The sequence below is a fragment of the Schistocerca serialis genome, chromosome 7 (genome assembly GCF_023864345.2).
Source record: "Schistocerca serialis cubense isolate TAMUIC-IGC-003099 chromosome 7, iqSchSeri2.2, whole genome shotgun sequence".
Taxonomy (NCBI): Eukaryota; Metazoa; Arthropoda; class Insecta; order Orthoptera; family Acrididae; genus Schistocerca; species Schistocerca serialis.
The window spans coordinates 603,261,075-603,284,159 of record NC_064644.1 but is presented as its reverse complement, the minus strand read 5'-3'; the positions used below and the strand labels follow the sequence as shown (position 1 = coordinate 603,284,159).

Here is a 23,085-nt window from a genome sequence, read left to right as displayed (position 1 = left end):
GTGTACATCGATATCGTGTGAGATGTGTAGGAAAGCAGCAGCTGTGCTAACTAAATACAAATAATGGTCGCTAATGCGGTGCGTTTCCAGCTGAAGGGCTCCGATTCACTACTCCATAAGAATAAAGTACCCGAAAAATGCACCAGGCGGCGCCTCCTTAGCTCAGTGGCAGAGCGCTGGTCTAGTAAACCAGAGGTCGTGAGTTCGATCCTCACAGGAGGCAAACGAATTTTGTAACAGCCCCTTCTACCGTAGCCCTTTCGAAAAAAGCGGTCAAGAATAAAAAAAATTATGAATGGGTGCGGTATTTAAGAAATGCTCTCGCAAATGAAAAGTGCGAATGGTGCTATTAAAGTAGGCACCAGAAACTGCTGCTTTTGGCAGTCTCTGGAGAATGCCGACGTGAAATACTTAGTTCTTGTGAAGTATTTTCTACCCCTGGTAGAGACCCTCGCGGTTGTCGTCGTCGTCGGCGCCGCCGCCGCCTTGGTAATAGCGGCAACTCGCCTTTGTATGACATAGGGTGAGGTACCTTCTGCAACCGACTGAGATGGCAGTAAGCGATTGAAGCTGATTTGCAACCTCTTGTTTGATCAGCGTCATAAGGGCTTGAATGTAACTTGCGATGGGACACAGCAAGAAGTAGCATCGCATTTATAGTACTGAAATTGGAGATGGAGAATTGCGTCAAAGATGGGAAATTCATTCCGGCAAGCGTACAAATGGCGAAAATGAGGTGTGTGTGGGGAAGCAGATTGCGCCAGTGACCGTGTGGTCTAATGGATAAGGCGTCGGACTTCGGATCCGAAGATTGCAGGTTCGAATCCTGTCACGGTCGACTTTTTCCAGTTCTGCAAAAGATGCATGCTGTTTTGCTGTGTTGTTTGAGTACTACAAAACTAGTTGAAAGTTGCTGCTGTCCGCTTCCTGGCTGCAAACCGGCGTCTACCTGAAGCACAAGCAAGACAAGGGGGTTCTGTAGCGAAATTTTCGGCACTGTTTCGATCAGGAGAGTTTTTGTTGGAACTACTGCGTCTGATTCAGGACCCAAGAGCTACGCCACAGGCGTCTGCGCACAGTCGAGCATGTGTGTTGAATAACGGTGCTGATAGCCACGTATCATTTCAAGTAGATTTGATTCCTTTCGGACACAATTTTTCATTGAATAGGATTGTAGCTCATTTGTGGCAGCAGGAAATAAGCTGTAGTGAAAAGGACCTTTCATAGATGGTCGCAGGTCCCATAAGTATTGTATGGCTCGTAATGCGTTGTGTGGAGCCCGGCTAGCTCAGTCGGTAGAGCATGAGACTCTTAATCTCAGGGTCGTGGGTTCGAGCCCCACGCTGGGCGGCGCGAAATTTTGTGTCTACGCGGATGCAACCTGCGCCCCTCTCGTGAGCTTTGCGTAATGAACGTAACGGGTTACGACGATGCCTAGCTTCGTATGAATATCAGAGGAATGGTTTTTGAAGCTGAAAGTAACTCTGAAATGAAATAAATGTGTTGTATTTGGAATTTTAGGTGTACATCGATATCGTGTGAGATGTGTAGGAAAGCAGCAGCTGTGCTAACTAAATACAAATAATGGTCGCTAATGCGGTGCGTTTCCAGCTGAAGGGCTCCGATTCACTACTCCATAAGAATAAAGTACCCGAAAAATGCACCAGGCGGCGCCTCCTTAGCTCAGTGGCAGAGCGCTGGTCTAGTAAACCAGAGGTCGTGAGTTCGATCCTCACAGGAGGCAAACGAATTTTGTAACAGCCCCTTCTACCGTAGCCCTTTCGAAAAAAGCGGTCAAGAATAAAAAAAATTATGAATGGGTGCGGTATTTAAGAAATGCTCTCGCAAATGAAAAGTGCGAATGGTGCTATTAAAGTAGGCACCAGAAACTGCTGCTTTTGGCAGTCTCTGGAGAATGCCGACGTGAAATACTTAGTTCTTGTGAAGTATTTTCTACCCCTGGTAGAGACCCTCGCGGTTGTCGTCGTCGTCGGCGCCGCCGCCGCCTTGGTAATAGCGGCAACTCGCCTTTGTATGACATAGGGTGAGGTACCTTCTGCAACCGACTGAGATGGCAGTAAGCGATTGAAGCTGATTTGCAACCTCTTGTTTGATCAGCGTCATAAGGGCTTGAATGTAACTTGCGATGGGACACAGCAAGAAGTAGCATCGCATTTATAGTACTGAAATTGGAGATGGAGAATTGCGTCAAAGATGGGAAATTCATTCCGGCAAGCGTACAAATGGCGAAAATGAGGTGTGTGTGGGGAAGCAGATTGCGCCAGTGACCGTGTGGTCTAATGGATAAGGCGTCGGACTTCGGATCCGAAGATTGCAGGTTCGAATCCTGTCACGGTCGACTTTTTCCAGTTCTGCAAAAGATGCATGCTGTTTTGCTGTGTTGTTTGAGTACTACAAAACTAGTTGAAAGTTGCTGCTGTCCGCTTCCTGGCTGCAAACCGGCGTCTACCTGAAGCACAAGCAAGACAAGGGGGTTCTGTAGCGAAATTTTCGGCACTGTTTCGATCAGGAGAGTTTTTGTTGGAACTACTGCGTCTGATTCAGGACCCAAGAGCTACGCCACAGGCGTCTGCGCACAGTCGAGCATGTGTGTTGAATAACGGTGCTGATAGCCACGTATCATTTCAAGTAGATTTGATTCCTTTCGGACACAATTTTTCATTGAATAGGATTGTAGCTCATTTGTGGCAGCAGGAAATAAGCTGTAGTGAAAAGGACCTTTCATAGATGGTCGCAGGTCCCATAAGTATTGTATGGCTCGTAATGCGTTGTGTGGAGCCCGGCTAGCTCAGTCGGTAGAGCATGAGACTCTTAATCTCAGGGTCGTGGGTTCGAGCCCCACGCTGGGCGGCGCGAAATTTTGTGTCTACGCGGATGCAACCTGCGCCCCTCTCGTGAGCTTTGCGTAATGAACGTAACGGGTTACGACGATGCCTAGCTTCGTATGAATATCAGAGGAATGGTTTTTGAAGCTGAAAGTAACTCTGAAATGAAATAAATGTGTTGTATTTGGAATTTTAGGTGTACATCGATATCGTGTGAGATGTGTAGGAAAGCAGCAGCTGTGCTAACTAAATACAAATAATGGTCGCTAATGCGGTGCGTTTCCAGCTGAAGGGCTCCGATTCACTACTCCATAAGAATAAAGTACCCGAAAAATGCACCAGGCGGCGCCTCCTTAGCTCAGTGGCAGAGCGCTGGTCTAGTAAACCAGAGGTCGTGAGTTCGATCCTCACAGGAGGCAAACGAATTTTGTAACAGCCCCTTCTACCGTAGCCCTTTCGAAAAAAGCGGTCAAGAATAAAAAAAATTATGAATGGGTGCGGTATTTAAGAAATGCTCTCGCAAATGAAAAGTGCGAATGGTGCTATTAAAGTAGGCACCAGAAACTGCTGCTTTTGGCAGTCTCTGGAGAATGCCGACGTGAAATACTTAGTTCTTGTGAAGTATTTTCTACCCCTGGTAGAGACCCTCGCGGTTGTCGTCGTCGTCGGCGCCGCCGCCGCCTTGGTAATAGCGGCAACTCGCCTTTGTATGACATAGGGTGAGGTACCTTCTGCAACCGACTGAGATGGCAGTAAGCGATTGAAGCTGATTTGCAACCTCTTGTTTGATCAGCGTCATAAGGGCTTGAATGTAACTTGCGATGGGACACAGCAAGAAGTAGCATCGCATTTATAGTACTGAAATTGGAGATGGAGAATTGCGTCAAAGATGGGAAATTCATTCCGGCAAGCGTACAAATGGCGAAAATGAGGTGTGTGTGGGGAAGCAGATTGCGCCAGTGACCGTGTGGTCTAATGGATAAGGCGTCGGACTTCGGATCCGAAGATTGCAGGTTCGAATCCTGTCACGGTCGACTTTTTCCAGTTCTGCAAAAGATGCATGCTGTTTTGCTGTGTTGTTTGAGTACTACAAAACTAGTTGAAAGTTGCTGCTGTCCGCTTCCTGGCTGCAAACCGGCGTCTACCTGAAGCACAAGCAAGACAAGGGGGTTCTGTAGCGAAATTTTCGGCACTGTTTCGATCAGGAGAGTTTTTGTTGGAACCACTGCGTCTGATTCAGGACCCAAGAGCTACGCCACAGGCGTCTGCGCACAGTCGAGCATGTGTGTTGAATAACGGTGCTGATAGCCACGTATCATTTCAAGTAGATTTGATTCCTTTCGGACACAATTTTTCATTGAATAGGATTGTAGCTCATTTGTGGCAGCAGGAAATAAGCTGTAGTGAAAAGGACCTTTCATAGATGGTCGCAGGTCCCATAAGTATTGTATGGCTCGTAATGCGTTGTGTGGAGCCCGGCTAGCTCAGTCGGTAGAGCATGAGACTCTTAATCTCAGGGTCGTGGGTTCGAGCCCCACGCTGGGCGGCGCGAAATTTTGTGTCTACGCGGATGCAACCTGCGCCCCTCTCGTGAGCTTTGCGTAATGAACGTAACGGGTTACGACGATGCCTAGCTTCGTATGAATATCAGAGGAATGGTTTTTGAAGCTGAAAGTAACTCTGAAATGAAATAAATGTGTTGTATTTGGAATTTTAGGTGTACATCGATATCGTGTGAGATGTGTAGGAAAGCAGCAGCTGTGCTAACTAAATACAAATAATGGTCGCTAATGCGGTGCGTTTCCAGCTGAAGGGCTCCGATTCACTACTCCATAAGAATAAAGTACCCGAAAAATGCACCAGGCGGCGCCTCCTTAGCTCAGTGGCAGAGCGCTGGTCTAGTAAACCAGAGGTCGTGAGTTCGATCCTCACAGGAGGCAAACGAATTTTGTAACAGCCCCTTCTACCGTAGCCCTTTCGAAAAAAGCGGTCAAGAATAAAAAAAATTATGAATGGGTGCGGTATTTAAGAAATGCTCTCGCAAATGAAAAGTGCGAATGGTGCTATTAAAGTAGGCACCAGAAACTGCTGCTTTTGGCAGTCTCTGGAGAATGCCGACGTGAAATACTTAGTTCTTGTGAAGTATTTTCTACCCCTGGTAGAGACCCTCGCGGTTGTCGTCGTCGTCGTCGGCGCCGCCGCCGCCTTGGTAATAGCGGCAACTCGCCTTTGTATGACATAGGGTGAGGTACCTTCTGCAACCGACTGAGATGGCAGTAAGCGATTGAAGCTGATTTGCAACCTCTTGTTTGATCAGCGTCATAAGGGCTTGAATGTAACTTGCGATGGGACACAGCAAGAAGTAGCATCGCATTTATAGTACTGAAATTGGAGATGGAGAATTGCGTCAAAGATGGGAAATTCATTCCGGCAAGCGTACAAATGGCGAAAATGAGGTGTGTGTGGGGAAGCAGATTGCGCCAGTGACCGTGTGGTCTAATGGATAAGGCGTCGGACTTCGGATCCGAAGATTGCAGGTTCGAATCCTGTCACGGTCGACTTTTTCCAGTTCTGCAAAAGATGCATGCTGTTTTGCTGTGTTGTTTGAGTACTACAAAACTAGTTGAAAGTTGCTGCTGTCCGCTTCCTGGCTGCAAACCGGCGTCTACCTGAAGCACAAGCAAGACAAGGGGGTTCTGTAGCGAAATTTTCGGCACTGTTTCGATCAGGAGAGTTTTTGTTGGAACCACTGCGTCTGATTCAGGACCCAAGAGCTACGCCACAGGCGTCTGCGCACAGTCGAGCATGTGTGTTGAATAACGGTGCTGATAGCCACGTATCATTTCAAGTAGATTTGATTCCTTTCGGACACAATTTTTCATTGAATAGGATTGTAGCTCATTTGTGGCAGCAGGAAATAAGCTGTAGTGAAAAGGACCTTCCATAGATGGTCGCAGGTCCCATAAGTATTGTATGGCTCGTAATGCGTTGTGTGGAGCCCGGCTAGCTCAGTCGGTAGAGCATGAGACTCTTAATCTCAGGGTCGTGGGTTCGAGCCCCACGCTGGGCGGCGCGAAATTTTGTGTCTACGCGGATGCAACCTGCGCCCCTCTCGTGAGCTTTGCGTAATGAACGTAACGGGTTACGACGATGCCTAGCTTCGTATGAATATCAGAGGAATGGTTTTTGAAGCTGAAAGTAACTCTGAAATGAAATAAATGTGTTGTTTTGGAATTTTAGGTGTACATCGATATCGTGTGAGATGTGTAGGAAAGCAGCAGCTGTGCTAACTAAATACAAATAATGGTCGCTAATGCGGTGCGTTTCCAGCTGAAGGGCTCCGATTCACTACTCCATAAGAATAAAGTACCCGAAAAATGCACCAGGCGGCGCCTCCTTAGCTCAGTGGCAGAGCGCTGGTCTAGTAAACCAGAGGTCGTGAGTTCGATCCTCACAGGAGGCAAACGAATTTTGTAACAGCCCCTTCTACCGTAGCCCTTTCGAAAAAAGCGGTCAAGAATAAAAAAACTATGAATGGGTGCGGTATTTAAGAAATGCTCTCGCAAATGAAAAGTGCGAATGGTGCTATTAAAGTAGGCACCAGAAACTGCTGCTTTTGGCAGTCTCTGGAGAATGCCGACGTGAAATACTTAGTTCTTGTGAAGTATTTTCTACCCCTGGTAGAGACCCTCGCGGTTGTCGTCGTCGTCGTCGGCGCCGCCGCCGCCTTGGTAATAGCGGCAACTCGCCTTTGTATGACATAGGGTGAGGTACCTTCTGCAACCGACTGAGATGGCAGTAAGCGATTGAAGCTGATTTGCAACCTCTTGTTTGATCAGCGTCATAAGGGCTTGAATGTAACTTGCGATGGGACACAGCAAGAAGTAGCATCGCATTTATAGTACTGAAATTGGAGATGGAGAATTGCGTCAAAGATGGGAAATTCATTCCGGCAAGCGTACAAATGGCGAAAATGAGGTGTGTGTGGGGAAGCAGATTGCGCCAGTGACCGTGTGGCCTAATGGATAAGGCGTCGGACTTCGGATCCGAAGATTGCAGGTTCGAATCCTGTCACGGTCGACTTTTTCCAGTTCTGCAAAAGATGCATGCTGTTTTGCTGTGTTGTTTGAGTACTACAAAACTAGTTGAAAGTTGCTGCTGTCCGCTTCCTGGCTGCAAACCGGCGTCTACCTGAAGCACAAGCAAGACAAGGGGGTTCTGTAGCGAAATTTTCGGCACTGTTTCGATCAGGAGAGTTTTTGTTGGAACTACTGCGTCTGATTCAGGACCCAAGAGCTACGCCACAGGCGTCTGCGCACAGTCGAGCATGTGTGTTGAATAACGGTGCTGATAGCCACGTATCATTTCAAGTAGATTTGATTCCTTTCGGACACAATTTTTCATTGAATAGGATTGTAGCTCATTTGTGGCAGCAGGAAATAAGCTGTAGTGAAAAGGACCTTTCATAGATGGTCGCAGGTCCCATAAGTATTGTATGGCTCGTAATGCGTTGTGTGGAGCCCGGCTAGCTCAGTCGGTAGAGCATGAGACTCTTAATCTCAGGGTCGTGGGTTCGAGCCCCACGCTGGGCGGCGCGAATTTTTGTGTCTACGCGGATGCAACCTGCGCCCCTCTCGTGAGCTTTGCGTAATGAACGTAACGGGTTACGACGATGCCTAGCTTCGTATGAATATCAGAGGAATGGTTTTTGAAGCTGAAAGTAACTCTGAAATGAAATAAATGTGTTGTATTTGGAATTTTAGGTGTACATCGATATCGTGTGAGATGTGTAGGAAAGCAGCAGCTGTGCTAACTAAATACAAATAATGGTCGCTAATGCGGTGCGTTTCCAGCTGAAGGGCTCCGATTCACTACTCCATAAGAATAAAGTACCCGAAAAATGCACCAGGCGGCGCCTCCTTAGCTCAGTGGCAGAGCGCTGGTCTAGTAAACCAGAGGTCGTGAGTTCGATCCTCACAGGAGGCAAACGAATTTTGTAACAGCCCCTTCTACCGTAGCCCTTTCGAAAAAAGCGGTCAAGAATAAAAAAAATTATGAATGGGTGCGGTATTTAAGAAATGCTCTCGCAAATGAAAAGTGCGAATGGTGCTATTAAAGTAGGCACCAGAAACTGCTGCTTTTGGCAGTCTCTGGAGAATGCCGACGTGAAATACTTAGTTCTTGTGAAGTATTTTCTACCCCTGGTAGAGACCCTCGCGGTTGTCGTCGTCGTCGGCGCCGCCGCCGCCGCCTTGGTAATAGCGGCAACTCGCCTTTGTATGACATAGGGTGAGGTACCTTCTGCAACCGACTGAGATGGCAGTAAGCGATTGAAGCTGATTTGCAACCTCTTGTTTGATCAGCGTCATAAGGGCTTGAATGTAACTTGCGATGGGACACAGCAAGAAGTAGCATCGCATTTATAGTACTGAAATTGGAGATGGAGAATTGCGTCAAAGATGGGAAATTCATTCCGGCAAGCGTACAAATGGCGAAAATGAGGTGTGTGTGGGGAAGCAGATTGCGCCAGTGACCGTGTGGCCTAATGGATAAGGCGTCGGACTTCGGATCCGAAGATTGCAGGTTCGAATCCTGTTACGGTCGACTTTTTCCAGTCCTGCAAAAGATGCATGCTGTTTTGCTGTGTTGTTTGAGTACTACAAAACTAGTTGAAAGTTGCTGTTGTCCGCTTCCTGGCTGCAAACCGGCGTCTACCTGAAGCACAAGCAAGACAAGGGGGTTCTGTAGCGAAATTTTCGGCACTGTTTCGATCAGGAGAGTTTTTGTTGGAACTACTGCGTCTGATTCAGGACCCAAGAGCTACGCCACAGGCGTCTGCGCACAGTCGAGCATGTGTGTTGAATAACGGTGCTGATAGCCACGTATCATTTCAAGTAGATTTGATTCCTTTCGGACACAATTTTTCATTGAATAGGATTGTAGCTCATTTGTGGCAGCAGGAAATAAGCTGTAGTGAAAAGGACCTTCCATAGATGGTCGCAGGTCCCATAAGTATTGTATGGCTCGTAATGCGTTGTGTGGAGCCCGGCTAGCTCAGTCGGTAGAGCATGAGACTCTTAATCTCAGGGTCGTGGGTACGAGCCCCACGCTGGGCGGCGCGAAATTTTGTGTCTACGCGGATGCAACCTGCGCCCCTCTCGTGAGCTTTGCGTAATGAACGTAACGGGTTACGACGATGCCTAGCTTCGTATGAATATCAGAGGAATGGTTTTTGAAGCTGAAAGTAACTCTGAAATGAAATAAATGTGTTGTTTTGGAATTTTAGGTGTACATCGATATCGTGTGAGATGTGTAGGAAAGCAGCAGCTGTGCTAACTAAATACAAATAATGGTCGCTAATGCGGTGCGTTTCCAGCTGAAGGGCTCCGATTCACTACTCCATAAGAATAAAGTACCCGAAAAATGCACCAGGCGGCGCCTCCTTAGCTCAGTGGCAGAGCGCTGGTCTAGTAAACCAGAGGTCATGAGTTCGATCCTCACAGGAGGCAAACGAATTTTGTAACAGCCCCTTCTACCGTAGCCCTTTCGAAAAAAGCGGTCAAGAATAAAAAAAATTATGAATGGGTGCGGTATTTAAGAAATGCTCTCGCAAATGAAAAGTGCGAATGGTGCTATTAAAGTAGGCACCAGAAACTGCTGCTTTTCATATTCGAGGGTTGGATTCCCTCTCTTCTTCATCGAAGAGTTTCACTGCCTGGGCTACTCTCAGGGTGCGCCTTCGACGTGGAAGATCCTTGCCGTGTCGTCTGTTTGCCGCCGCCGCTTGGTCGCCGCCTTCCGGTCCTTGCCGCCGCCGCCGCCGCCGCCGCCGCCTGCCGGGGCTCGTCGCCCCCGCCTGGTCGCCGCCTGCCGGTCCTTGCCGCCGCCGCCGCCGCCGCCGCCGCCGCCGCCGCCGCCGCCGCCGCCTGCCGGGGCTCGTCGCCCGTCGCCCCTGCCTGGTCGCCGCCTGCCGGGGCTCGCCGCCCCCGCCTGGTCGCCGCCTGCCGGTGCTCGCCGCCGCCGCCGCCGCCGCCGCCGCCGCCGCCGCCGCCGGTGCCCGCCGCCTGCCGGTGCTCGCCGCCTGCCGGTGCTCGCCGCCGCCGCCGCCGCCGCCGCCGGTGCCCGCCGCCATCCGGTGCCGCCTGGTCGCCACCATCGCCGCCGTCCTGACCCTGGTCTACGGCCGTCTTCGTCTTCATCCGTCTTCGTCTTTGTCTGTCCCCGGTTTCTGTCCTCTCCTCTTCGTTCTGTTCGTTCTTGTTTCTCTCTCCCGTCATGTCCGCCCCCACCACCACTGTCACTACTACCACCACCGCCATTGTCTATACCTCCCCTTCCGCCGCCTCCACCACTATAACTTGGTGTGCCCAGTCCCACCTCCCTCCTTCCATTCCACCTCTCCTCACTGTCCCTTCACCCTCTATCTTTGTCGCCCCCTCTCCCGCTTCTTCCTCCCGCTCCTCTCGTTCTGATCCCTTCCCCCCACTCCCCCAGCCTGTCACTGCAGCTCCAGCTCGGGTGGTGGCCCGTCGGGCCACTGCCCACGCCCAGCTCTCCCCGTCACCTTCGCCATCACCGCCGCCTCTGTCGCCGTCATCGTCATCGTCGCCTTCACCGTCACCGTCACCATCTCCGGCGCCGACTCCGGCCCCGGGACCTGCCCCTCCCCGCCACATTCCCGTTGTTCCCATCCCCCACACCTCCTCCACCGCCGTCAAGCGCCCCGGTGGCACCCCTGCTTCCTCTGCTTCCAAAAAGGCTGCACCTCGTCCTCCTTCCCCCACCCTTGATGCCATGGAAGTCTCCCCGCCTGTCCCTGCCCCCTCATCCTCCTCCTCTCTCCCTTCCTCCTACCGCTACCTCCTCTCCCGTCCTGGTCCCTCTCTCCTTGAAGCCCGGAACCTCACCCTCTTCCTTCGCCAGCATTGTCCTGGTGCCCCCATCTCCCTCCTCACTCCTCGCCGAGATTCTGTTCTCATCTCCTCCCCCAGCCCAACCCTCCATACTGACATCCTCTCCCGTCTCCCCATCACCCGTTTTGGTCCCAACGCCTCCCTTACCCCTGCTCCTTCTCCGTCTCCTACCCGCCAACCCCAACCCCCGCGTCGCCCGCCGACCCTCACCGCCGTGATCACGCGGCTCAGTCCGTCGATCACGGAGGAGGAGGTGTTGGCGGAGCTCCAGGCCCATCCCACATTGGAGGTGCGGGCGGTCCGCCGCATTTTCAACTCGGCCGGCCCCACCCGCCTTATGCGGGTTTTCTCTGAAGACGCCCCCTCCATTGACCGTCTCCTGAAGGAGGGTGCCCTCCTCTTCCACCAGCGGTACAAGGTCGACCCTTCCCGTTCCCCTCCTCAATCCCTGCGCTGCCAGAGGTGTCTGCGCTATAATGCGCACCCCACAGCTGAGTGCCGCGAGGCCCCCACCTGCCCGCATTGTCGGCAGGCGCACTTCCTCCGGCAGTGCCCTAACCTCCAATCCCCTCCCTCCTGTAATACCTGCAATCTCCCTCATCCCACCTACTCCCAAAAGTGTAAAGCCCGACCCCCTCCAACCACTCCTGAACTCACCGTACCTGTCCGTCCTCTGGACGCCCCCACCCCTCCTGGCAATTCCCTTCGTCCCCCACCCACCGCTGAGGACATCATCAGGTTCCTCACCATCGTCCTCCAGAATGTTCATCCCTTTCAGCGCCCTCACACCCTCCAGCAGATCTCCCTTGCTGCCCGTTCCATCTTCCAACTCAAGATGTACGCCACCTACTCCAACAACCAGGCCCATTTCACCTTCTCCCGTCTTGACACCCTCGTTTCAATCCCAGTCATGGCGCGACAGCAACGTATCCTTTTCAACAACATACGCTCCCTTCCCGCCAACAAAAACCTGTTCCTGCACACCCTTGCCACCCACCGCGTGGATGCCTTCCTCCTCAATGAAACCTTCCTGCAACCCCACCACACAGTCCACACTTCGCCCTACCTCCTCCACCGCTCCGATAATCCCCTCCCGATTGCGCGTGGCGGAGTTGCCATTGGTCACCACCGCCAGATCCCCGTTCGGCTCCAACCTCTCCTTCCCGACCCCACCGAACACCTGATCCTTAGTCTCTTCTTCCCCGGCCTTACCGTTACCTGCGCCACCATCTATGTCCGCCCCAACGCTCCTATTCCCTTCGACTTCCTCTCCCACGTCGATCGTACCTTTTCCTCCTACGTGATCGCCGCCGACCTCAACATCCATAGTCGTTCCGCTGCCCAGTTACGGCGATGGCATCGGTTCCTCTCCACCCTTCAAGGTGACCTCGTCCCCATCCCCCGGCATACCCGTCCTGAATCCAACTCCACTCCTGATGTTATCCTCTCCTCCCCCAACCTCCTTGGCCGCATCACGGTGGATGTCCTGGAGCCTATTGGTAGCGACCATCTCCCTGTCCTCCTCACCGTTTCAGACGGTCGTCGCCCTCGCCCCGACCCTCGTACTGACCCTCCCCCTAAGTATGTCCACGACTATTCCCGAGCCGACTGGAATGCCTACCGGGATACCCTTTCCACCCAGGTCGATAGCCACCCTCTCACCTACCACCACCCTGACGATGTCACCCATGCCGCCTCCTTTCTCCAGCGGACCTTGTCTGAGGCCGTGGAGGCCCACGTTCCTACTGTCGCCATCCACCCCCACCGTCCTACCTTACCCCCACAGGCCGTTCTCCTCCTCCGTGAATCCCGTCATCTCTACCGTGCCTTCCTCTGCACGCGTGACCCGGACACACTACGACGCCACCGGCAACTCCAGCGACACGTTCGTAATTTGCTCGCGGCTAAGAAACGCCGGGACTGGCGACAGACATGCACCCGTTTAAATGCAACCCTACCAATCAACTCGTCCAAGTTCTGGTCGGCCTTCCGTCGCCTTACCGGAACTAAACCCTCCCCCTATTATCCTCTTCTCCATGATGATCACCCTTTCCCTGACTCCCTTAGTAAGGCCAATCACTTTGCCTCCTACCTCTCCGATGTATTTTCTGTCCCCGATGATCCCCAGTTCGATTACTCCCTCTTCCCAGATATCCGCGATCGAACTGACACCTCTTCCCCTCCCCTCGCTCCTGGCTTCCAGTACTTGGACAACATTGCACACACGGAACTCAATGCCCCTATCACTACACAGGATCTCATTGCTACACTCCGCACAAAACGCAACACCGCTCCTGGTCACGATCGTGCCACCTACCGTCACCTTCGTGAAGCTCCTGTCTCTTTCCTCTCCACACTGGCCAGGCTCTACAATGTAGTCCTGTCCACCGGTTACTACCCCGACCTGTGGAAAACCTCCCGTATCCTCATGTTCCTTAAACCTGGCAAACCGCCGTCCGCCGTCTCCTCCTACCGTCCCATCAGCCTTACCTCGGTCTTCAGCAAGGTCCTAGAATCTATCCTCACCCGCCGCCTCCACCAGCATCTCCGCCAGCACCGCCTCCTTCCCGTCACCCAGTGTGGCTTTCGGCCATCCTTCTCTTCCGACGATCTTCTCCTTCACCTCACTCATCTCCTTTCCGAACAGCTTAATTCCCGTCGCTCCGCCATCTTCCTCTCACTTGACCTCGAACGCGCTTATGACCGCGTCTGGCATTCCGGTCTCCTCTTCAAGCTCCAAACCTTTGCCCTTCCCATTAACTACGTCCGTCTGATCGGTTCCTTTCTCTCCCGCCGTCCTTCCTATGTCACCATCCATAACACTGATTCCTACACCTTTTTCCCCTCCGCCGGTGTGCCCCAAGGCTCCGTCCTCTCCCCCCTTCTGTACCTTTTGTACACGGCGGACATGCCGCCGCCGTCGCCCCCCGTCCACCTTCTCCAGTTTGCCGATGACACCGCCTTCCTCGCCCTTGCCCCCACCCTGCAACGCTCCCAACGCCTTCTCCAATCCCATCTTGACCGGTTCACCGCTTGGTGCAACCAGTGGTTGCTCAAGGTCAATCCCTCCAAAACCCAGGCGATCATTGTAGGCAAAACCACCCCTTCCTTCCGCCTCCTTGATTTCTATCTCACCGTCTATGGCCGTCCTATCGCCCTCACTCCCACCCTTAAGTACCTTGGCGTCACCCTCGACCGTCGCCTCTCCTGGACTCCCCATCTCCAGACAATCCAAGCCAAGGCACGTTCCCGACTCCGTCTCCTCAAGCTCCTTTCCGGCCGCACGTGGGGTCTGGACCCCTCCACAATCCTCCACACCTATAAATCCATCATCCGCCCTATCCTTTGTTATGCCCATCCAGCCTGGATCTCCGCTCCCCCTACCTTCTATAAATCCCTCCAAATCCTTGAACGCCATGCTCTCCGCCTTGCCTATCGCATCCGTCTCCCCTCCCCCACACGGATCCTGTATGATCTCATCCCCTTCCCCCACCTCCTCCTTTTCCTTGAAAGGATACGTATCCTGTACACCTCACGTAAACTTGATCCTCCTCACCCGCTCGTTTCCTCGCTCCTCTCCCACCCTCGCCCGCTGCCGCGCCTGTATTCGCACGTCCCACCCGGTCTCCATCTCTCCACCCTCCATACCCTCTCCCAAGGTGGCTTCCGCCAGCTCCCTCTCCCTGATGGTGTCCTCGTCCCCTCCATCTACCCCTCCTATCAACTTTGACCCTGCCCCACCCCCCACTTCCCGTGTCCTTTCCTTTCGGCACCCTCCCTCCCTTCTCTTCTCTTCCCTTCTTTTTCCATCTCCCTGTCCCCTCCCTTCCCCCTCTTCCCCCGGGCTTCCTCTCCCCCTTCCTCCCTCCCCCCTATCTCCCCTGCCCGTGGCATCTCTGCTCTCCCCTCTCGCTCTCCCACTCCCCTTCCTCCTCCTCCTCTCTTGGCAGGTCCCCGGACTCGCACACGTATAGTGAACATTCGCGCGCCGGAGATCGTCGCCTTTTGTGCTTCGTGTGTGTGACGTCATATAGTGTTTTTGGTGTCCGCCATCCCACTCCTACGTTCACTTGTGCCGTCGGACTCACCAGTGTTTTGTGCGCCGTGCCGACGTGTTTTCCGTGTTGTTATCGTCACATGTGAATGACTCCGTGTTTTTTTTTATGTCTCTGTGACCTCTCTCTTTTGCCCATCACTTTGTTCATTGTTATTCACCATGTTTTATACTCTTGTACAACGCTATGGCTGAAGAGCGGCGTAGTGTGCCGCTGCCAGCCTACCTGAATTGTACAGGTTTTAAAATAACAATAAAGTAAAAAAAAAAAAAAAAAAAAAAAAAAAACTGCTGCTTTTGGCAGTCTCTGGAGAATGCCGACGTGAAATACTTAGTTCTTGTGAAGTATTTTCTACCCCTGGTAGAGACCCTCGCGGTTGTCGTCGTCGTCGTCGTCGGCGCCGCCGCCGCCTTGGTAATAGCGGCAACTCGCCTTTGTATGACATAGGGTGAGGTACCTTCTGCAACCGACTGAGATGGCAGTAAGCGATTGAAGCTGATTTGCAACCTCTTGTTTGATCAGCGTCATAAGGGCTTGAATGTAACTTGCGATGGGACACAGCAAGAAGTAGCATCGCATTTATAGTACTGAAATTGGAGATGGAGAATTGCGTCAAAGATGGGAAATTCATTCCGGCAAGCGTACAAATGGCGAAAATGAGGTGTGTGTGGGGAAGCAGATTGCGCCAGTGACCGTGTGGCCTAATGGATAAGGCGTCGGACTTCGGATCCGAAGATTGCAGGTTCGAATCCTGTCACGGTCGACTTTTTCCAGTTCTGCAAAAGATGCATGCTGTTTTGCTGTGTTGTTTGAGTACTACAAAACTAGTTGAAAGTTGCTGCTGTCCGCTTCCTGGCTGCAAACCGGCGTCTACCTGAAGCACAAGCAAGACAAGGGGGTTCTGTAGCGAAATTTTCGGCACTGTTTCGATCAGGAGAGTTTTTGTTGGAACTACTGCGTCTGATTCAGGACCCAAGAGCTACGCCACAGGCGTCTGCGCACAGTCGAGCATGTGTGTTGAATAACGGTGCTGATAGCCACGTATCATTTCAAGTAGATTTGATTCCTTTCGGACACAATTTTTCATTGAATAGGATTGTAGCTCATTTGTGGCAGCAGGAAATAAGCTGTAGTGAAAAGGACCTTTCATAGATGGTCGCAGGTCCCATAAGTATTGTATGGCTCGTAATGCGTTGTGTGGAGCCCGGCTAGCTCAGTCGGTAGAGCATGAGACTCTTAATCTCAGGGTCGTGGGTTCGAGCCCCACGCTGGGCGGCGCAAAATTTTGTGTCTACGCGGATGCAACCTGCGCCCCTCTCGTGAGCTTTGCGTAATGAACGTAACGGGTTACGACGATGCCTAGCTTCGTATGAATATCAGAGGAATGGTTTTTGAAGCTGAAAGTAACTCTGAAATGAAATAAATGTGTTGTATTTGGAATTTTAGGTGTACATCGATATCGTGTGAGATGTGTAGGAAAGCAGCAGCTGTGCTAACTAAATACAAATAATGGTCGCTAATGCGGTGCGTTTCCAGCTGAAGGGCTCCGATTCACTACTCCATAAGAATAAAGTTCCCGAAAAATGCAACAGGCGGCGCCTCCTTAGCTCAGTGGCAGAGCGCTGGTCTAGTAAACCAGAGGTCGTGAGTTCGATCCTCACAGGAGGCAAACGAATTTTGTAACAGCCCCTTCTACCGTAGCCCTTTCGAAAAAAGCGGTCAAGAATAAAAAAAATTATGAATGGGTGCGGTATTTAAGAAATGCTCTCGCAAATGAAAAGTGCGAATGGTGCTATTAAAGTAGGCACCAGAAACTGCTGCTTTTGGCAGTCTCTGGAGAATGCCGACGTGAAATACTTAGTTCTTGTGAAGTATTTTCTACCCCTGGTAGAGACCCTCGCGGTTGTCGTCGTCGTCGTCGTCGTCGTCGGCGCCGCCGCCGCCTTGGTAATAGCGGCAACTCGCCTTTGTATGACATAGGGTGAGGTACCTTCTGCAACCGACTGAGATGGCAGTAAGCGATTGAAGCTGATTTGCAACCTCTTGTTAGATCAGCGTCATAAGGGCATGAATGTAACTTGCGATGGGACACAGCAAGAAGTAGCATCGCATTTATAGTACTGAAATTGGAGATGGAGAATTGCGTCAAAGATGGGAAATTCATTCCGGCAAGCGTACAATTGGCGAAAATGAGGTGTGTGTGGGGAAGCAGATTGCGCCAGTGACCGTGTGGCCTAATGGATAAGGCGTCGGACTTCGGATCCGAAGATTGCAGGTTCGAATCCTGTTACGGTCGACTTTTTCCAGTCCTGCAAAAGATGCATGCTGTTTTGCTGTGTTGTTTGAGTACTACAAAACTAGTTGAAAGTTGCTGCTGTCCGCTTCCTGGCTGCAAACTGGCGTCTACCTGAAGCACAAGCAAGACAAGGGGGTTCTGTAGCGAAATTTTCGGCACTGTTTCGATCAGGAGAGTTTTTGTTGGAACTACTGCGTCTGATTCAGGACCCAAGAGCTACGCCACAGGCGTCTGCGCACAGTCGAGCATGTGTGTTGAATAACGGTGCTGATAGCCACGTATCATTTCAAGTAGATTTGATTCCTTTCGGACACAATTTTTCATTGAATAGGATTGTAGCTCATTTGTGGCAGCAGGAAATAAGCTGTAGTGAAAAGGACCTTCCATAGATGGTCGCAGGTCCCATAAGTATTGTATGGCTCGTAATGCGTTGTGTGGAGCCCGGCTAGCTCAGTCGGTAGAGCATGAGACTCTTAATCTCAGGGTCGTGGGTTCGAGCCCCACGCTGGGCGGCGCGAAATTTTGTGTCTACGCGGATGCAACCTGCGCCCCTCTCGTGAGCTTTGCGTAATGAACGTAACGGGTTACGACGATGCCTAGCTTCGTATGAATATCAGAGGAATGGTTTTTGAAGCTGAAAGTAACTCTGAAATGAAATAAATGTGTTGTTTTGGAATTTTAGGTGTACATCGATATCGTGTGAGATGTGTAGGAAAGCAGCAGCTGTGCTAACTAAATACAAATAATGGTCGCTAATGCGGTGCGTTTCCAGCTGAAGGGCTCCGATTCACTACTCCATAAGAATAAAGTACCCGAAAAATGCACCAGGCGGCGCCTCCTTAGCTCATTGGCAGAGCGCTGGTCTAGTAAACCAGAGGTCGTGAGTTCGATCCTCACAGGAGGCAAACGAATTTTGTAACAGCCCCTTCTACCGTAGCCCTTTCGAAAAAAGCGGTCAAGAATAAAAAAAATTATGAATGGGTGCGGTATTTAAGAAATGCTCTCGCAAATGAAAAGTGCGAATGGTGCTATTAAAGTAGGCACCAGAAACTGCTGCTTTTGGCAGTCTCTGGAGAATGCCGACGTGAAATACTTAGTTCTTGTGAAGTATTTTCTACCCCTGGTAGAGACCCTCGCGGTTGTCGTCGTCGTCGTCGTCGTCGGCGCCGCCGCCGCCTTGGTAATAGCGGCAACTCGCCTTTGTATGACATAGGGTGAGGTACCTTCTGCAACCGACTGAGATGGCAGTAAGCGATTGAAGCTGATTTGCAACCTCTTGTTTGATCAGCGTCATAAGGGCATGAATGTAACTTGCGATGGGACACAGCAAGAAGTAGCATCGCATTTATAGTACTGAAATTGGAGATGGAGAATTGCGTCAAAGATGGGAAATTCATTCCGGCAAGCGTACAAATGGCGAAAATGAGGTGTGTGTGGGGAAGCAGATTGCGCCAGTGACCCTGTGGCCTAATGGATAAGGCGTCGGACTTCGGATCCGAAGATTGCAGGTTCGAATCCTGTTACGGTCGACTTTTTCCAGTCCTGCAAAAGATGCATGCTGTTTTGCTGTGTTGTTTGAGTACTACAAAACTAGTTGAAAGTTGCTGCTGTCCGCTTCCTGGCTGCAAACCGGCGTCTACCTGAAGCACAAGCAAGACAAGGGGGTTCTGTAGCGAAATTTTCGGCACTGTTTCGATCAGGAGAGTTTTTGTTGGAACTACTGCGTCTGATTCAGGACCCAAGAGCTACGCCACAGGCGTCTGCGCACAGTCGAGCATGTGTGTTGAATAACGGTGCTGATAGCCACGTATCATTTCAAGTAGATTTGATTCCTTTCGGACACAATTTTTCATTGAATAGGATTGTAGCTCATTTGTGGCAGCAGGAAATAAGCTGTAGTGAAAAGGACCTTCCATAGATGGTCGCAGGTCCCATAAGTATTGTATGGCTCGTAATGCGTTGTGTGGAGCCCGGCTAGCTCAGTCGGTAGAGCATGAGACTCTTAATCTCAGGGTCGTGGGTTCGAGCCCCACGCTGGGCGGCGCGAAATTTTGTGTCTACGCGGATGCAACCTGCGCCCCTCTCGTGAGCTTTGCGTAATGAACGTAACGGGTTACGACGATGCCTAGCTTCGTATGAATATCAGAGGAATGGTTTTTGAAGCTGAAAGTAACTCTGAAATGAAATAAATGTGTTGTTTTGGAATTTTAGGTGTACATCGATATCGTGTGAGATGTGTAGGAAAGCAGCAGCTGTGCTAACTAAATACAAATAATGGTCGCTAATGCGGTGCGTTTCCAGCTGAAGGGCTCCGATTCACTACTCCATAAGAATAAAGTACCCGAAAAATGCACCAGGCGGCGCCTCCTTAGCTCAGTGGCAGAGCGCTGGTCTAGTAAACCAGAGGTCGTGAGTTCGATCCTCACAGGAGGCAAACGAATTTTGTAACAGCCCCTTCTACCGTAGCCCTTTCGAAAAAAGCGGTCAAGAATAAAAAAAATTATGAATGGGTGCGGTATTTAAGAAATGCTCTCGCAAATGAAAAGTGCGAATGGTGCTATTAAAGTAGGCACCAGAAACTGCTGCTTTTGGCAGTCTCTGGAGAATGCCGACGTGAAATACTTAGTTCTTGTGAAGTATTTTCTACCCCTGGTAGAGACCCTCGCGGTTGTCGTCGTCGTCGTCGTCGTCGTCGTCGTCGGCGCCGCCGCCGCCTTGGTAATAGCGGCAACTCGCCTTTGTATGACATAGGGTGAGGTACCTTCTGCAACCGACTGAGATGGCAGTAAGCGATTGAAGCTGATTTGCAACCTCTTGTTTGATCAGCGTCATAAGGGCTTGAATGTAACTTGCGATGGGACACAGCAAGAAGTAGCATCGCATTTATAGTACTGAAATTGGAGATGGAGAATTGCGTCAAAGATGGGAAATTCATTCCGGCAAGCGTACAAATGGCGAAAATGAGGTGTGTGTGGGGAAGCAGATTGCGCCAGTGACCGTGTGGCCTAATGGATAAGGCGTCGGATTTCGGATCCGAAGATTGCAGGTTCGAATCCTGTCACGGTCGACTTTTTCCAGTTCTGCAAAAGATGCATGCTGTTTTGCTGTGTTGTTTGAGTACTACAAAACTAGTTGAAAGTTGCTGCTGTCCGCTTCCTGGCTGCAAACCGGCGTCTACCTGAAGCACAAGCAAGACAAGGGGGTTCTGTAGCGAAATTTTCGGCACTGTTTCGATCAGGAGAGTTTTTGTTGGAACTACTGCGTCTGATTCAGGACCCAAGAGCTACGCCACAGGCGTCTGCGCACAGTCGAGCATGTGTGTTGAATAACGGTGCTGATAGCCACGTATTATTTCAAGTAGATTTGATTCCTTTCGGACACAATTTTTCATTGAATAGGATTGTAGCTCATTTGTGGCAGCAGGAAATAAGCTGTAGTGAAAAGGACCTTCCATAGATGGTCGCAGGTCCCATAAGTATTGTATGGCTCGTAATGCGTTGTGTGGAGCCCGGCTAGCTCAGTCGGTAGAGCATGAGACTCTTAATCTCAGGGTCGTGGGTTCGAGCCCCACGCTGGGCGGCGCGAAATTTTGTGTCTACGCGGATGCAACCTGCGCCCCTCTCGTGAGCTTTGCGTAATGAACGTAACGGGTTACGACGATGCCTAGCTTCGTATGAATATCAGAGGAATGGTTTTTGAAGCTGAAAGTAACTCTGAAATGAAATAAATGTGTTGTATTTGGAATTTTAGGTGTACATCGATATCGTGTGAGATGTGTAGGAAAGCAGCAGCTGTGCTAACTAAATACAAATAATGGTCGCTAATGCGGTGCGTTTCCAGCTGAAGGGCTCCGATTCACTACTCCATAAGAATAAAGTACCCGAAAAATGCACCAGGCGGCGCCTCCTTAGCTCAGTGGCAGAGCGCTGGTCTAGTAAACCAGAGGTCGTGAGTTCGATCCTCACAGGAGGCAAACGAATTTTGTAACAGCCCCTTCTACCGTAGCCCTTTCGAAAAAAGCGGTCAAGAATAAAAAAAATTATGAATGGGTGCGGTATTTAAGAAATGCTCTCGCAAATGAAAAGTGCGAATGGTGCTATTAAAGTAGGCACCAGAAACTGCTGCTTTTGGCAGTCTCTGGAGAATGCCGAGGTGAAATACTTAGTTCTTGTGAAGTATTTTCTACCCCTGGTAGAGACCCTCGTGGTTGTCGTCGTCGTCGTCGTCGTCGGCGCCGCCGCCGCCTTGGTAATAGCGGCAACTCGCCTTTGTATGACATAGGGTGAGGTACCTTCTGCAACCGACTGAGATGGCAGTAAGCGATTGAAGCTGATTTGCAACCTCTTGTTTGATCAGCGTCATAAGGGCTTGAATGTAACTTGCGATGGGACACAGCAAGAAGTAGCATCGCATTTATAGTACTGAAATTGGAGATGGAGAATTGCGTCAAAGATGGGAAATTCATTCCGGCAAGCGTACAAATGGCGAAAATGAGGTGTGTGTGGGGAAGCAGATTGCGCCAGTGACCGTGTGGCCTAATGGATAAGGCGTCGGACTTCGGATCCGAAGATTGCAGGTTCGAATCCTGTTACGGTCGACTTTTTCCAGTCCTGCAAAAGATGCATGCTGTTTTGCTGTGTTGTTTGAGTACTACAAAACTAGTTGAAAGTTGCTGCTGTCCGCTTCCTGGCTGCAAACCGGCGTCTACCTGAAGCACAAGCAAGACAAGGGGGTTCTGTAGCGAAATTTTCGGCACTGTTTCGATCAGGAGAGTTTTTGTTGGAACTACTGCGTCTGATTCAGGACCCAAGAGCTACGCCACAGGCGTCTGCGCACAGTCGAGCATGTGTGTTGAATAACGGTGCTGATAGCCACGTATCATTTCAAGTAGATTTGATTCCTTTCGGACACAATTTTTCATTGAATAGGATTGTAGCTCATTTGTGGCAGCAGGAAATAAGCTGTAGTGAAAAGGACCTTCCATAGATGGTCGCAGGTCCCATAAGTATTGTATGGCTCGTAATGCGTTGTGTGGAGCCCGGCTAGCTCAGTCGGTAGAGCATGAGACTCTTAATCTCAGGGTCGTGGGTTCGAGCCCCACGCTGGGCGGCGCGAAATTTTGTGTCTACGCGGATGCAACCTGCGCCCCTCTCGTGAGCTTTGCGTAATGAACGTAACGGGTTACGACGATGCCTAGCTTCGTATGAATATCAGAGGAATGGTTTTTGAAGCTGAAAGTAACTCTGAAATGAAATAAATGTGTTGTTTTGGAATTTTAGGTGTACATCGATATCGTGTGAGATGTGTAGGAAAGCAGCAGCTGTGCTAACTAAATACAAATAATGGTCGCTAATGCGGTGCGTTTCCAGCTGAAGGGCTCCGATTCACTACTCCATAAGAATAAAGTACCCGAAAAATGCACCAGGCGGCGCCTCCTTAGCTCAGTGGCAGAGCGCTGGTCTAGTAAACCAGAGGTCGTGAGTTCGATCCTCACAGGAGGCAAACGAATTTTGTAACAGCCCCTTCTACCGTAGCCCTTTCGAAAAAAGCGGTCAAGAATAAAAAAAATTATGAATGGGTGCGGTATTTAAGAAATGCTCTCGCAAATGAAAAGTGCGAATGGTGCTATTAAAGTAGGCACCAGAAACTGCTGCTTTTGGCAGTCTCTGGAGAATGCCGACGTGAAATACTTAGTTCTTGTGAAGTATTTTCTACCCCTGGTAGAGACCCTCGCGGTTGTCGTCGTCGTCGTCGGCGGCGGCGGCGGCGGCGCCGCCGCCGCCTTGGTAATAGCGGCAACTCGCCTTTGTATGACATAGGGTGAGGTACCTTCTGCAACCGACTGAGATGGCAGTAAGCGATTGAAGCTGATTTGCAACCTCTTGTTTGATCAGCGTCATAAGGGCTTGAATGTAACTTGCGATGGGACACAGCAAGAAGTAGCATCGCATTTATAGTACTGAAATTGGAGATGG

General features: G+C 50.8%; 34 non-coding genes across 34 annotated transcripts; all 34 read left to right on the top strand.

The window, feature by feature from the left end:
* Window positions 1-151: 151 nt before the first annotated feature.
* On the top strand, window positions 152-223 carry Trnat-agu (transfer RNA threonine (anticodon AGU)). Its single transcript has one exon. It is a non-coding gene; the product is annotated as a tRNA-Thr (tRNA).
* A 542-nt stretch (window positions 224-765) lies between these two features.
* Window positions 766-838, top strand: Trnar-ucg (transfer RNA arginine (anticodon UCG)). The gene has a single exon. It is a non-coding gene; the product is annotated as a tRNA-Arg (tRNA).
* Window positions 839-1,277: 439 nt separating this feature from the next.
* Trnak-cuu (transfer RNA lysine (anticodon CUU)) lies at window positions 1,278-1,350 on the top strand. Its single transcript has one exon. It is a non-coding gene; the product is annotated as a tRNA-Lys (tRNA).
* A 322-nt stretch (window positions 1,351-1,672) lies between these two features.
* Window positions 1,673-1,744, top strand: Trnat-agu (transfer RNA threonine (anticodon AGU)). Its single transcript has one exon. It is a non-coding gene; the product is annotated as a tRNA-Thr (tRNA).
* A 542-nt stretch (window positions 1,745-2,286) lies between these two features.
* Window positions 2,287-2,359, top strand: Trnar-ucg (transfer RNA arginine (anticodon UCG)). Its single transcript has one exon. It is a non-coding gene; the product is annotated as a tRNA-Arg (tRNA).
* A 439-nt stretch (window positions 2,360-2,798) lies between these two features.
* On the top strand, window positions 2,799-2,871 carry Trnak-cuu (transfer RNA lysine (anticodon CUU)). The gene has a single exon. It is a non-coding gene; the product is annotated as a tRNA-Lys (tRNA).
* A 322-nt stretch (window positions 2,872-3,193) lies between these two features.
* On the top strand, window positions 3,194-3,265 carry Trnat-agu (transfer RNA threonine (anticodon AGU)). The gene has a single exon. It is a non-coding gene; the product is annotated as a tRNA-Thr (tRNA).
* Window positions 3,266-3,807: 542 nt separating this feature from the next.
* Window positions 3,808-3,880, top strand: Trnar-ucg (transfer RNA arginine (anticodon UCG)). Its single transcript has one exon. It is a non-coding gene; the product is annotated as a tRNA-Arg (tRNA).
* A 439-nt stretch (window positions 3,881-4,319) lies between these two features.
* Trnak-cuu (transfer RNA lysine (anticodon CUU)) lies at window positions 4,320-4,392 on the top strand. Its single transcript has one exon. It is a non-coding gene; the product is annotated as a tRNA-Lys (tRNA).
* Window positions 4,393-4,714: 322 nt separating this feature from the next.
* Trnat-agu (transfer RNA threonine (anticodon AGU)) lies at window positions 4,715-4,786 on the top strand. The gene has a single exon. It is a non-coding gene; the product is annotated as a tRNA-Thr (tRNA).
* Window positions 4,787-5,331: 545 nt separating this feature from the next.
* On the top strand, window positions 5,332-5,404 carry Trnar-ucg (transfer RNA arginine (anticodon UCG)). The gene has a single exon. It is a non-coding gene; the product is annotated as a tRNA-Arg (tRNA).
* Window positions 5,405-5,843: 439 nt separating this feature from the next.
* Window positions 5,844-5,916, top strand: Trnak-cuu (transfer RNA lysine (anticodon CUU)). Its single transcript has one exon. It is a non-coding gene; the product is annotated as a tRNA-Lys (tRNA).
* Window positions 5,917-6,237: 321 nt separating this feature from the next.
* On the top strand, window positions 6,238-6,309 carry Trnat-agu (transfer RNA threonine (anticodon AGU)). Its single transcript has one exon. It is a non-coding gene; the product is annotated as a tRNA-Thr (tRNA).
* A 544-nt stretch (window positions 6,310-6,853) lies between these two features.
* On the top strand, window positions 6,854-6,926 carry Trnar-ucg (transfer RNA arginine (anticodon UCG)). Its single transcript has one exon. It is a non-coding gene; the product is annotated as a tRNA-Arg (tRNA).
* Window positions 6,927-7,365: 439 nt separating this feature from the next.
* On the top strand, window positions 7,366-7,438 carry Trnak-cuu (transfer RNA lysine (anticodon CUU)). Its single transcript has one exon. It is a non-coding gene; the product is annotated as a tRNA-Lys (tRNA).
* A 322-nt stretch (window positions 7,439-7,760) lies between these two features.
* On the top strand, window positions 7,761-7,832 carry Trnat-agu (transfer RNA threonine (anticodon AGU)). The gene has a single exon. It is a non-coding gene; the product is annotated as a tRNA-Thr (tRNA).
* Window positions 7,833-8,377: 545 nt separating this feature from the next.
* Window positions 8,378-8,450, top strand: Trnar-ucg (transfer RNA arginine (anticodon UCG)). Its single transcript has one exon. It is a non-coding gene; the product is annotated as a tRNA-Arg (tRNA).
* A 439-nt stretch (window positions 8,451-8,889) lies between these two features.
* On the top strand, window positions 8,890-8,962 carry Trnak-cuu (transfer RNA lysine (anticodon CUU)). The gene has a single exon. It is a non-coding gene; the product is annotated as a tRNA-Lys (tRNA).
* Window positions 8,963-9,283: 321 nt separating this feature from the next.
* On the top strand, window positions 9,284-9,355 carry Trnat-agu (transfer RNA threonine (anticodon AGU)). The gene has a single exon. It is a non-coding gene; the product is annotated as a tRNA-Thr (tRNA).
* A 6,149-nt stretch (window positions 9,356-15,504) lies between these two features.
* Window positions 15,505-15,577, top strand: Trnar-ucg (transfer RNA arginine (anticodon UCG)). The gene has a single exon. It is a non-coding gene; the product is annotated as a tRNA-Arg (tRNA).
* A 439-nt stretch (window positions 15,578-16,016) lies between these two features.
* On the top strand, window positions 16,017-16,089 carry Trnak-cuu (transfer RNA lysine (anticodon CUU)). The gene has a single exon. It is a non-coding gene; the product is annotated as a tRNA-Lys (tRNA).
* Window positions 16,090-16,411: 322 nt separating this feature from the next.
* Window positions 16,412-16,483, top strand: Trnat-agu (transfer RNA threonine (anticodon AGU)). Its single transcript has one exon. It is a non-coding gene; the product is annotated as a tRNA-Thr (tRNA).
* Window positions 16,484-17,037: 554 nt separating this feature from the next.
* Window positions 17,038-17,110, top strand: Trnar-ucg (transfer RNA arginine (anticodon UCG)). Its single transcript has one exon. It is a non-coding gene; the product is annotated as a tRNA-Arg (tRNA).
* Window positions 17,111-17,549: 439 nt separating this feature from the next.
* Window positions 17,550-17,622, top strand: Trnak-cuu (transfer RNA lysine (anticodon CUU)). Its single transcript has one exon. It is a non-coding gene; the product is annotated as a tRNA-Lys (tRNA).
* Window positions 17,623-17,943: 321 nt separating this feature from the next.
* On the top strand, window positions 17,944-18,015 carry Trnat-agu (transfer RNA threonine (anticodon AGU)). Its single transcript has one exon. It is a non-coding gene; the product is annotated as a tRNA-Thr (tRNA).
* Window positions 18,016-18,566: 551 nt separating this feature from the next.
* Window positions 18,567-18,639, top strand: Trnar-ucg (transfer RNA arginine (anticodon UCG)). Its single transcript has one exon. It is a non-coding gene; the product is annotated as a tRNA-Arg (tRNA).
* A 439-nt stretch (window positions 18,640-19,078) lies between these two features.
* On the top strand, window positions 19,079-19,151 carry Trnak-cuu (transfer RNA lysine (anticodon CUU)). Its single transcript has one exon. It is a non-coding gene; the product is annotated as a tRNA-Lys (tRNA).
* A 321-nt stretch (window positions 19,152-19,472) lies between these two features.
* Window positions 19,473-19,544, top strand: Trnat-agu (transfer RNA threonine (anticodon AGU)). The gene has a single exon. It is a non-coding gene; the product is annotated as a tRNA-Thr (tRNA).
* Window positions 19,545-20,104: 560 nt separating this feature from the next.
* On the top strand, window positions 20,105-20,177 carry Trnar-ucg (transfer RNA arginine (anticodon UCG)). The gene has a single exon. It is a non-coding gene; the product is annotated as a tRNA-Arg (tRNA).
* A 439-nt stretch (window positions 20,178-20,616) lies between these two features.
* Trnak-cuu (transfer RNA lysine (anticodon CUU)) lies at window positions 20,617-20,689 on the top strand. Its single transcript has one exon. It is a non-coding gene; the product is annotated as a tRNA-Lys (tRNA).
* Window positions 20,690-21,011: 322 nt separating this feature from the next.
* Trnat-agu (transfer RNA threonine (anticodon AGU)) lies at window positions 21,012-21,083 on the top strand. Its single transcript has one exon. It is a non-coding gene; the product is annotated as a tRNA-Thr (tRNA).
* A 551-nt stretch (window positions 21,084-21,634) lies between these two features.
* Window positions 21,635-21,707, top strand: Trnar-ucg (transfer RNA arginine (anticodon UCG)). The gene has a single exon. It is a non-coding gene; the product is annotated as a tRNA-Arg (tRNA).
* Window positions 21,708-22,146: 439 nt separating this feature from the next.
* Trnak-cuu (transfer RNA lysine (anticodon CUU)) lies at window positions 22,147-22,219 on the top strand. Its single transcript has one exon. It is a non-coding gene; the product is annotated as a tRNA-Lys (tRNA).
* A 321-nt stretch (window positions 22,220-22,540) lies between these two features.
* On the top strand, window positions 22,541-22,612 carry Trnat-agu (transfer RNA threonine (anticodon AGU)). Its single transcript has one exon. It is a non-coding gene; the product is annotated as a tRNA-Thr (tRNA).
* Window positions 22,613-23,085: the final 473 nt, after the last annotated feature.